The following is a 12,670-nucleotide window of genomic DNA, read 5'->3' on the forward strand; positions in this document are numbered from 1 at the left end:
AGTCAATATATTTTTTAAAAAAATACTGACAAGAATGAAGCTATTATCAGGCACTGAACTCATCAAGGTTCACTTGGGACACCAAATAATGCTATCTAATTAATTAGGATGACAGCAAACCGTGTGACACATTTCTTATGGCTGGCTGATTTAACATTCTTAACCCTCCTGTTGATTAGAACTCACATGTTTTCAACAGGGGGAAAAGGATGTTATTCAAATCCCATCTGGTGAAAACCACTATCAATCCGCCCATCCATCTTCCTAGTGATTACTTACTTACCTTTTATTTATTTAAATGATGTATAGGCTACCTTCCTGGAAAATGCAGTAGCAGAATTAGACAAACAGAGCATTTTTTGCTGGCATGCACTACAACACTTCTAATTATTTCCAAAATTGGGGTAGTTTAATCAAGCTAAATGCTGCCAAAATTAGAATGGACACACATAGTAGAGTCTGTCCTTCTATGTTAATCTGTAAAATGTTTTGCTTCCTCCCAAATGTGTGTGTGTGTGTGTGTGTGTGTGTGTGTGTGTGTGTAGCAAAATATTGAGGCAGGTTGCATACCTTGCAGTGGCACAACTTGTTTGTTTACAGCACAGAGCCTGGCACATAATGTCATTGTAGAGCCCATTATGTGGGGCTTCAACTCTAATTACTTGGATTCTCCAAGAGGAATTTGGTTGAAAGCCTCATGCTTGAAAAATGCATGATTCGATTTCATGCCTGGGAAGACTTATGAAAAATAGTGTACTTTTAATACACCTCTAGTATATTTGATGAGCAGAAGGAAGGGCCCTATATCATCCATGCATTTCAAGTTTACCTGAGCCAAGTCTTTTTCTTTCATGCTTTGAATTGTTTGGTGTTTTGGTCCAGTTGTTGTAAGAGACACAAGGTGGAAGCTGGCATAAATCAACACAAATGCTGAGTATTTTGTGAAAGCTTGAAATGACCTTGATTCACAACCAGAAATCAATCTTGCACCAACTTCATACACAATCTTCCTTTCCGTGTGCATTCAAGTTGTGCAAAGAAGGAGGCAGTCACAAATTCCACAGAGCTCACCCAAACTTTGCACAAGGACATCTAAAGTGGGGCAATGGATCATGCCCATGGATTTCTGCCACATTGCATCCCGATCCTCAACAACTTTACTTGGAATTAACAAATTCCACTTTGTTGGACCGAGGTCTAGTGGTCTGCCCAAAGAGAAAAATGACAAAAAAAGACTTCAACTGTAGAGTACTTAGGTGGAAGAACAGACTGTACTGGTAACATTTCATATTGCAAATGAGAATCAATTTTTGAATGCTCTGTTCTGTAAACAAAAACCTATTTCAAGTAGAACTCTAATGGGGTAGTGAGACGACTGGTCTACAGCTTTTCTTCTTGAAGTGCTAGGTTTTTATGGTTTTTATCTGCCAGGGTTTTGTGTGGTTATTTACACTGGGCATCGTTCAAAAATGGCACCCACTTTCTGGAGTGGTATAGCCCCCTCTACCAACACTGCATGAAATGGTAGAGCCCATCTCCCACCGCAGGATTGTGTTATTCCACTTTGCTAGTTCTATGGACTGGGACTTTCTTCCAGGAATGTGAGCATGGGATTGCAGCTTTCCCTATCCTGGCTAATAATTGCTGCATTGTTCCTGATACATATCCAATTCTCTGTATCTATCTTCAAAGGCAAGTCAGCTTTGGATAGCAGTTAAGGTACTTTGGTTTTAGAGTAACAAATATACTAAATTAAAGAACGAGATAAGGAGGAACTCAGAAAAAACAATAGACATTTTGCAAGTTTGCATTAAAAGTGCTGTAAAAGGGAGGCTGCATTTTTTAAACATTTACAGCTATTGGTGGTTATTCAGCACATTGAAATGAGGTCTACCAAGAAAGAGACTCAACTTTTGCTGGTGTTATTATGGATATCCCAACTGCTGAGAGACACTACAAATCATCCAACCAACCATTAGTATATTTGTTGTTGTTGTTGTTTAGTTCTTTACTCATGTCCGACTCTTCATGACCCCATGGACCAAAGCACGCCAAGCACTCCTGCCTTCCACTGCCTCCCACAGTTGGTCAAACTCATATTCATAACTTCGAGAACACTGTCCAACCATCTCGTCCTCTGTCATCCCCTTCTCCTTGTGCCCTCAATCTTTCCCAACATCAGGGTCTTTTCCAGGAAGTCTTCTCTTCTCATGAGGTGACCAAAGTATTGGAGCCTCAACTTCAGGATCTGTCCTTCCAGTAAGCACTCAGGGCTGATTTCCTTAAGAATGGATAGGTTTGATCTTCTTGCAGTCCATGGGACTCTCAAGAGTCTCCTCCAGCACCATAATTCAAAAGCATCAATTCTTTGGCGATCAGCCTTCTTTATGGTCCAGCTCTCACTTCCATACATCAGTACTGGGAAACCATAGCTTTAACTATACAGACCTTTGTCGGCAAGGTGATGTCTCTGCTTTCTAAGATGCTGTCTAGGTTTGTCATTGCTTTTCTCCCAAGAAGCAGGCGTCTTTTAATTTCATGACTGCTGTCACCATCTGCAGTGATCATGGAGCCCAAGAAAGTAAAATCTCTCACTGCATCCATTTCTTCCGCTTCTATTTGCCAGGAGGTGATGGGACCAGTGGCCATGATCTTTGTTTTTTTTTTTTTATGTTGAGCTTCAGGCCATATTTTGAACTCTGCTCTTTCACTCTCATTAAAAGGTTCTTTAATTCCTCCTCACTTTCTGCCATCACGTTTGTGTCATCTGCGTATCTGAGGTTGTTGATGTGTATGGTGTAGTGGTTAAGAGCGGTAGTCTCGTTATCTGGGGAACCAGGTTCGCGTCTCCGCTCCTCAACATGCAGCTGCTGGGTGACCTTGGGCCAGTCACACTTCTTTGAAGTCTCTCAGCCCCACTCACCTCACAGAGTGTTTGTTGTGGGGGAGGAAGGGAAAGGAGAATGTTAGCCGCTTTGAGACTCCTTAAAGGGAGTGAAAGGCGGGATATCAAATCCAAACTCCTCCTCCTCCTCCTCTTCTTCTTCTTCTTCTTCTTCTTCTTCTTCTTCCGGTAATCTTAATTCCGGCTTGGGATTCATCCAGTCCAGCCTATCACATGATCAATACTGCATATAAGTTAAATAAGCAGGGAGACAATATACAGCCTTGTCATACTCCTTTCCCAATTTTGAACCAATCAGTTGTTCATAGGGCCTAGTGATTACAGATAGAGTGTAGTGCAGGCACGTCCAACAGGTAGATCGTGATCTACCGTTAGATCACTGGATGTTTGTGTATTGTCAACTGCAACTTCCACAGATTTGGGGACAAAAGAGCCCTCATTCCTGTAACAAACAGAGAGACTACCATCTATGTATAGCTGTACTTCACTTCATGGATTATTTGACTGTCCTCACTTGCTGCCAAATAACAGATGGCCAGTATTTGACCAGGCAATTGACTGGCATGATAGCCTGGACTTCTGTACTCACTGCTGCTGGTGCGGCGGCAATTCTACAGTAAGCACAAGCTTAGCTGCAAGACTACAGCAATAAGAATAGCATTTTTGATGCCAAAGAACTCACTCTCTGTGAAATGTATTACAAATTTTGCTGAACATTAACTAATTGGCAGTGCTGTCATCAGGTCTTCCAGGATTTTGTCACTGATGCTCTTCAAAGGAAGGGGAAAAAATTTGCAGCAGCAGCAAGAACTAGCAACAAAAGTCCACGAGGAAGAAAAAAATCATTAGCATGAAGCAAAATCTTTGGAACCTCAGTGGATTTGTAACTGGCTGACTGACCGAACCCAAAGGGTGCTCATCAATGGTTCCTCTTCATCCTGGAGAAGAGTGACTAGTGGGGTGCCACAGGGTTCTGTCTTGGGCCCGGTCTTATTCAACATCTTTATCAACGACTTGGATGATGGACTCAAGGGCATCCTGATCAAATTTGCAGATGACACCAAACTGGGAGGGGTGGCTAACACCCCAGAGGACAGGATCACACTTCAAAACGACCTTGACAGATTAGAGAACTGGGCCAAAACAAACAAGATGAATTTTAACAGGGAGAAATGTAAAGTATTGCACTTGGGCAAAAAAAAATGAGAGGCACAAATACAAGATGGGTGACACCTGGCTTGAGAGCAGTACATGTGAAAAGGATCTAGGAGTCTTGGTTGACCACAAACTTGACATGAGCCAACAGTGTGACGCGGCAGCTAAAAAAGCCAATGCAATTCTGGGCCTCATCAATAGGAGTATAGCATCTAGATCAAGGGAAGTAATAGTGCCACTGTATTCTGCTCTGGTCAGACCTCACCTGGAGTACTGTGTCCAGTTCTGGGCACCACAGTTCAAGAAGGACACTGACAAACTGGAACGTGTCCAGAGGAGGGCAACCAAAATGGTCAAAGGCCTGGAAATGATGCCTTATGAGGAATGGCTAAGGGAGCTGGGCATGTTTAGCCTGGAGAAGAGGAGGTTAAGGGGTGATATGATAGCCATGTTCAAATATATAAAAGGATGTCACATAGAGGAGGGAGAAAGGCTGTTTTCTGCTGCTCCAGAGAAGCGGACACGGAGCAATGGATCCAAACTACAAGAAAGAAGATTCCACCTAAACATTAGGAAGAACTTCCTGACAGTAAGAGCTGTTCGACAGTGGAATTTGCTGCCAAGGAGTGTGGTGGTGTCTCCTTCTTTGGAGGTCTTTAAGCAGAGGCTTGACAACCATATGTCAGGAGTGCTCTGATGGTGTTTCCTGCTTGGCAGGGGGTTGGACTCGATGGCCCTTGTGGTCTCTTCCAACTCTATGATTCTATGATTCTATGATTCCCCCGTAAAAAAATTAAATAAAAACATTTTTAAAACATCTAATTAGTGGACAGACTCCAGCAAAAGTAAGCCACGATTTAGAGTCAAACGAGATGTGACGTTAAATATGCCCTTTCATTAATCATGTAGGTCAAAAAAGAATCAGCTGGGGGGAGGTGACTTAAAAATATTGGACTCATGGGGGAATGGGATTTTAACCCTTTCCTACATGGTTGCAATCCTGAAGAGATGGGTGGAATACCGTTTCTCTATTTGGTGTCAAGGGATATACATTTCACATTTCCCCTCCACACCTGTTGTGATCTGGCTATAACCTCCCTTCAGCTGAAGCTTTTTGATTATTATTTTTTATAAACCTTGCCTGGAAAATACCAAGATGCATTAAAAGTCATATCTAGTTTGACCCACAGTCCCACTGAAATCAGTGGAATGGAAGTTCACAGTTAAGTGCTTTGATGCCATCAATTTCAATGGAACTTAATTGTGATTTTAGCCTGGTTTATGCATGCATATATAACATCTGATTTCTGTACACTTGATTACCGTCTGCACGGGTCAACTAACTACTGAAAAATCCTTGGTTTGTGGTGATGCAAAAGTTATACATTCTAACATTTGATTTGTGATGGTGATGATGATTTAAGAGATACATCAACACATAAAAAGAAGCATGCAGTTGCATTTAGTCATTGGAAATGTTTGGCATGCATGCAATGAATATTTGGACCGACTTATGTTTTCCCAGTTTGTGCCCAATGTGCTGTGTTAACAATGTGCTTCCTACTGGAGTTTGCTAAATGTATTGCATCAGTGTAGAAAAAGAAATAGTCTGGTGAGGATAAAGGAAAGTTGAAGTTTATTACTCATGGCAAACAAAGCCATTCTGAGTACAGTGGTACCTCTGGTTGCGAACGGGATCTGTTCCAGAGACCCATTTGCAACGTGAAAAGCCCGTAACCTGAAGCGCCATATCTGCACAGGTGCGTGGTGTGATTTGGCGCGTGTGCATGCGGGATTTAGCGCTACTGCGCATGCGTGAGCGGCGAAACCTGGAAGTAACCCTTTCCAGTACTTCCGGGTTGCCACGGGACGCAACCTGGAAAACGTAACATGAAGCAAACGTAACATGAGTTATGACTGTACAGTGGTACCTTGGGTTACAGATGCTTCAGGTTACAGACTCCGCTAACCCAGAAATAGTACCTCGGGTTAAGAAATTTGCTTCAGGATGAGAACAGAAATCACACAGCAGCGGCGCAGCAGGCCCCATTAGCTAAAGTGGTATCTCAGGTTAAGAACAGTTTCAGGTTAAGAACGGACCTCCGGAACAAATAAAGTTCTTAACCCGAGGTGCCACTGTACAAGTTTTACCTGTGGTCAGTATGGAGGCACTGACACATATTAACTCATACTGTAACTGGCTTGAACTAACCACTCAGTATTCTCAGTGGAGGGGTTACGTTAAATATTATGTTTGAATATTGAATGTGTAAGTGTATTTCTAGAGACAATGGATAAAACAAACAGCATTAGATATACTGCTGGATAAGTGCTTAATGGTTATTGTATTTGTATTTGTTTATATAAAATAAAATGTTTAAAAAAGAAGGAAGAAGGAAGTAAAAGTCTGAAAGGTGGTTATCTAGCCTACTTACAAGTAGTTACTAAGAGAGAAGGAATATTGTTGGCATCCATCTATCTCAGGAGACAATGGAGGAGTGTGTCATTGGGAATGAGGCCAAACTTGGAAAGATGCAGAGCGCGCGCGCACACACACACACACACACACACATATATATAGTGAAAAACTTCTGGGAAATGATTTATAATGAGATGAAAAAGATGTTGAAATATACATTTGTTAAGAAACCAGAAGCGTTTTTACTTGGCATTGTAGGAGATGATATTAACAGACAGGATTGTAAATTGTTTTTATATGCAATGATAGCAGCAAGAATATTATTGGCACAAAAATGGAAACAAGAAGAATTACCGACGAATGAAGAATGGAGGGTGAAGTTGATGGACTACGCAGAATTAGATAAATTAACAGGGAGGAATAAATATATGAACTATTTGAAAAGTAACTGTGATGAACAGATTATGCTAGTAGGACTGCAAGAAGTTTTGTAAGGTGGATTATTTGAAGTATTGCAAGAAAGACTATGAAGAGAACTATTAATTAAGGATAATTATACAAAATATTGTATAAGATGAGAAGTCATGTTGTATGACTGTTGGAATGGATATGTTAAAAAAAAATAATAAAAATGTGTGTGTGTGTGTGTGTGTGTATGGAGAAAACTGCAGAGCCTGCAGGAGAGACATGTTTTGTTGCAGCTGGGGCAGATGAAGCCATCCGGTTGAGCTGCTGCAGATGCACCGAATCAGTGAGGAGGAGGGTGAGGGGAACCTGGTTGCATTTTCTATCATCTCCCACTGGTTCCCACTAGCTCAACTGAGAAATCCCAGCTCCAGAAGTACTCATACTTGCATTCCTGCAAGAGAACCCTGGATAAGTTTTCCTTTTTTAAAAATAAGTATTTATAAATATGTAAGCAGATCATAAGTGTATTAACATAGATGTCTCTTCTTCAATGGAAGTTGAAGGTCATCTTTTTTGAGCTCTGAGTAGTGTCCCATTCAGAAATACATATAACCCCCAGCCATTAGCTCCCATCAGCCAACCATTTTGGGCTATTACCCAACAATAAGCAATGATTCTAAGCGAATCAGTGGCTAGCCAGCAGCTGAAACTGCATTATAAGAAGCTAAAACACAATTTAAAAAAACAAACCTGTGCATTTATTCCAGTGGATTTGAGACCAGCATTTTTGTTTGTTTTTATTTTCAGCAAGATAAATCCATAATATGCAGTAAATCTAGATGTCTTCCTTTGCATCCCATCTTCAAATGTCAAGTGCTCTGGCTCCCATGGCTCACAGTGCCGGGGATACTTGTCATTGCCATCTTCTACGTACTGGAAGCAGTGGAGAGAACTCCTTGTTGCTACAGCAGCAGCTGCTACAATGGGCAGTTAAGTGCTAGCAAGAAATTCAGATTAAAATCCAAGCAAATATAATGCATTGTATTATAGGGAAACATCATGGGTTGCTGTGATTCAAGTGCCAAACCACTTATACATGTCTACTCAAAAGTAAGTCCCAGTGACTTCAGTGGAGCTTACTTGCAGGAAAATATGTATTCTTACTATTTCTGTCTGCTCTGCACCAAAATGTGTTATCCTCCCTTCTCTATTTTTCCTCTTACCGTTTTTTTCGTGCTTTTTCTTTGCTGTTTCCTCAGCCCCTTCTCTCTTTTAGTTTCATAATTTCTTAGGCAATAATGTTTAAATAGCATTTCTCACTAGCCATCCCTGAAAAGTTGTCACAGTTTTCTTGCCAGCTGAAACTATGTGGATCAACTGTAATTTCTGCGAATGCACATCCCTGTACCAGCCATTGACCTAATAGCATGCATTGTTAGAAATGAAACAAGGTGACTAGTAAATAATAGTAGTAGTAGTAGTAATAATAATAATAATAATAATAATAATAATAATAATAATAATAATAATTTATTTATACCCTGCCCATCTGGCTGGGCTTCCCCAGCCACTCTGGATGGCTTCCAAAAAAATATTAAAATACTGTAATACATCAAACATTAAAAGCTTCCCTAAACAGGGCTGCCTTCAGATGTCTTCTAAAAGTCTGGTAGTTGTTCTCTTTGACATCTGGTGGGAGGGCGTTCCACAGGGAGGGCGCCACTACCGAGAAGGCCCTCTGCCTGGTTCCCTGTATTTTTTTTTTTTTATAAATTTTTTATTGCGTTTCTTTCCATAATTTTATAGGTTACAAACAAATAACATAATTGCAAGAAACAAATTTTCCCTTTTTTTAACAACAAAAACAAACAAAAACAACTTGGACTTCCCCACCCCTTCCGATTCTGCGTTATTTACATTAACAATGTCAGCATTTTGTTACCTTATTTCATGCCTTATTGTAACTTTCCAATGTTATGTACCCAAATTCGATATATTGTATCTCATATTCGATGCCTTTAAAATAAACATAACATGTTCGATTCAAATTGTCTCCTTTTCTCTTTTATCACTTATTTTACAATTTACTTAATCATAATTGCAGAAGCATAACTTTTCCTAATCATGCACTATCTTAAGATTCATACAGCTTGTAGTATTTTTGCAAATAGTCTTTAAATTTTTTCCAGTCCTCCTCAATTGTTTCTTTATCCAAATCTCGGATTCTGCCGGTCAGTTCAGCTAATTCCATGTAGTCCATCAACTGCGTCTGCCATTCTTCCAGCGTGGGTAAATCTTGTGTCTTCCAGTTCTTTGCAATGAGAATTCTTGCTGCTGTAGTAGCATACATAAACAACGTTCTGTCTTTCTTTAGCACTTTCTGGTCCACCATGCCCAGCAGGAAGGCCTCTGGTTTCTTAGGGAAGGTATACCTAAATACCTTTTTCAATTCATTATAAATCATTTCCCAGAAAGCCTTCACTTTTGGGCAGGTCCACCAGAGATGATAAAATGTACCTTCTGCCTCCTTACATTTCCAACATTTATTGTCAGACAGGTGATGTATCTTAGCTAACTTGACTGGGGTCATGTACCACCGGTATATCATTTTCATAATGTTTTCCTTCAAGGCACTGCATGCCGTGAATTTCATTCCGGTGTTCCATAACCTCTCCCAGTCTTCAAACATAATATTATGTCCAACATCCTGTGCCCATTTTATCATAGCAGATTTAACCAACTCGTCCTGTGTGTTCCACATAAGCAGCAAGTTATACATTCTAGACAAAATCTTGGTCTTTGGTTCTAGCAATTCTGTCTCTAGTTTCGATTTCTCCTCCTGGAAACCAACTTTTTTATCCATTTTAAAAACCTCTTGCATTTGAGCATAATGTAACCAATCTCGCACCTTGTTTTTTAGTTTATCCTGGCTCTGCAACTTCCAACTGTCTCCAATTTTTTCAATTAATTCCCAATATTTCGGCCAATAAGCCTCCATATTGGGTCTTTTTCCAGCCTTGGCCTCCACCGGTGACACCCACCTCGGTGTTTTACTCTCTAATAAGTCTTTGTATTTCGTCCAGACTGCAAAAATTGCTTTTCTGACAATATGGCTTTTAAACAATTTGTGAACTTTAACCTTGTCATACCATAGGTATGCGTGCCAACCAAAAGCATTATCAAACCCTTCCAGATCTAGGACATCAGTGTTTTCTAGCAAAAACCAATCTTTCAGCCAGCAGAAGGCTGCAGCTTCATAATACAATCTCATGTCCGGCAGGGCAAACCCCCCTCTTTCTTTTGAATCTGTTAATATTTTATACTTTATTCGGGGCTTTTTGCCCTGCCAGACAAACCTAGATATATCCTTCTGCCATTTTCCAAAACATTCCACTCTGTCCACGATCTGTAGGGTTTGAAACAAAAATAACATTTTCGGCAACACATTCATTTTTATTGCTGCAATCCTTCCCAACAAGGAAAGTTTCAATCTTGACCAAATTTCTAAATCCTTTTTAACTTCCGACCAACATTTTTCATAGTTGTCCTTAAATAAATTCAAATTTTTGGAAGACAAATAGATCCCTAGGTATTTCACTTTTTTTACCACATTCAGTTCTGTTTCTCTCTGAAACCCCTCTGTTTCTGTAAGTGTCAAATTCTTGGTCAAAACCTTGGTTTTTTGCTTGTTCAACTTAAATCCCGCCACCCGACCAAACTCAGATATAAGTTCAAGAGCTCTTTTTGTACTGGATTCTGGCTCCTGCAGTGTCAAAACTAGATCATCTGCAAAGGCTTTCAATTTGTATTGTTTCACTCCGACCTCTATCCCTTGTACCAACCGATCCTTCCTTATCATATTCAATAGCACCTCCAGGACTGAAATGAATAAAAGAGGGGATAGAGGGCACCCTTGTCGTGTCCCTTTTTCAATTTTAAACTCCTCCGTCACCACATTGTTCACTATTAATTTAGCCTTTTGCTCTGAATAAATTGCTCGTAACCCATTTTCAAACCCCCGCCCCACTCCCATCCCTTCCAAGTTTTTCTTCATGAACCTCCAAGATATGTTGTCAAATGCTTTCTCCGCATCAATAAAAATTAACACCGCCCTTGTGTTCATGTTGGTTTGTAAAAGTTCCAAGATATCAATGATGTTTCTGGTATTCTCATATAAATGTCTACCAGGGAGAAAGCCTGCTTGGTCTTTGTGAATTACTTCATTTAAGACTTTTTTAAGTCTGCTTGCCAAAATGTCTGCAAATATTTTGTAATCCACATTCAGGAGTGAGATGGGGCGATAGTTCTTGAGCTGAGTCTTTTCAGATTCTGTCTTAGGTATCAATGTGATGAAGGCTTCTTTCCACGTTTCTGGTGCCCTCTTCCCATCCAAAATCTGGTTGCATACCTCCAACAAAGGTTGTATCAAATAATCCTTCAAAGTCTTGTAGTATTTGGAGGTAAGCCCGTCCGGGCCTGGAGATTTGCCTAGTTGCATGTTCTGAATGGCACCTTCAATTTCCTGAGTAGTTATTATAGAGTTCAAGATTGATCTTTTATCTTGAGTTATTCTTGATAATCCATTTATCTTTAAAAATTGGTCTATCTCAGATTCTTTCTGAGGCCCCTGTGTATAGAGTTCTTTGAAATATCTGTGGAAGCACTTCCTAATTTCTTCTGGTTTCTGTACCATCCTTCCTTCAATCTCTAGATTTGTTATCGTATTTAGCTTTTGTCTTTTTTTCAGCTGCCAGGCTAGCAGCTTTCCGCATTTGTTTGCTGATTCAAAAGATCTTTGCTTCATCTGTTTTATTTTCCATTCAATCTCCTGGTTAGTCAATTTTGAATATTCTGCTTGATGGAATTTAATTTCTCTCAGCAGTTCCTTTGACTTTGGTTTGGTTCTCAATTTTTCCTCTCCCTGGCGTATTTTCTCCAATATTTTATCTTTCTTTCCATTCCAGAGCTTCTTCTTAATTGTATTCTGTTGTATCAGAAACCCTCTCATAACAGCTTTGCTTGCGTCCCAGATTGTTCTTTTTTCTACTGTAGTGTTCAGATTTATCTCAAAGTAATCCTTTAGTGTTTTTTGGGCCTTCTTCACGATCTCTTGATCTCTTAATAGTGTGTCATTCATTCTCCATCTGAAGGAACCGGGTTGAGTTAGTCTGAGTTCTATTTTCAGAGCGTTGTGGTCGGAGCATGTTTTTGGGCAGATTTCCACCTTTTTGGTCTTGGGTGCCAGCCCCCTGGAGGTCCAAATTTGGTCGATCCTTGACCAGGACAGGTGGGCCTCAGAGAAGAAAGTGCCTTCTTTACCTAGGGGGTTCTTTGTCCTCCAAATATCAATCAAATCCAGATTGTCAGTCATTTCAAAAAAAGTTTTAGGCAGTCTGCCGTCTGATGTTAAATTTTGGTTGTAAGACTTATCCATATGTGTAGACACCACTCCATTCATGTCTCCCATCATTATGATGTTAGCATAGTCCAGATAGTCCAACAAAGTCTCATGCAGCTTCTTGAAAAATTCCGATTTCCCGTCATTTGGAGCATAAATTCCTAATAACAATATTTTTTCTCCTTGAGTCTGAATTTCAATTGCCAAAATTCTTCCATGTTCATCTTTAAATAGAAATTTAGGTGACAGGCTCTCCTTAGCGTAGATCACCACTCCTCTTTTCTTCACCTTATCTGAAGAGATAAACTCTTGGCCTAGTCTTTTGTTAACCAAAACTTTCCTGTGGAGCCTGGTTACATGGGTTTCTTGTAAACATATAATGCCT

Source organism: Podarcis muralis, chromosome 9, assembly GCF_964188315.1.
Source record: "Podarcis muralis chromosome 9, rPodMur119.hap1.1, whole genome shotgun sequence".
NCBI classification, from domain to species: domain Eukaryota; kingdom Metazoa; phylum Chordata; class Lepidosauria; order Squamata; family Lacertidae; genus Podarcis; species Podarcis muralis.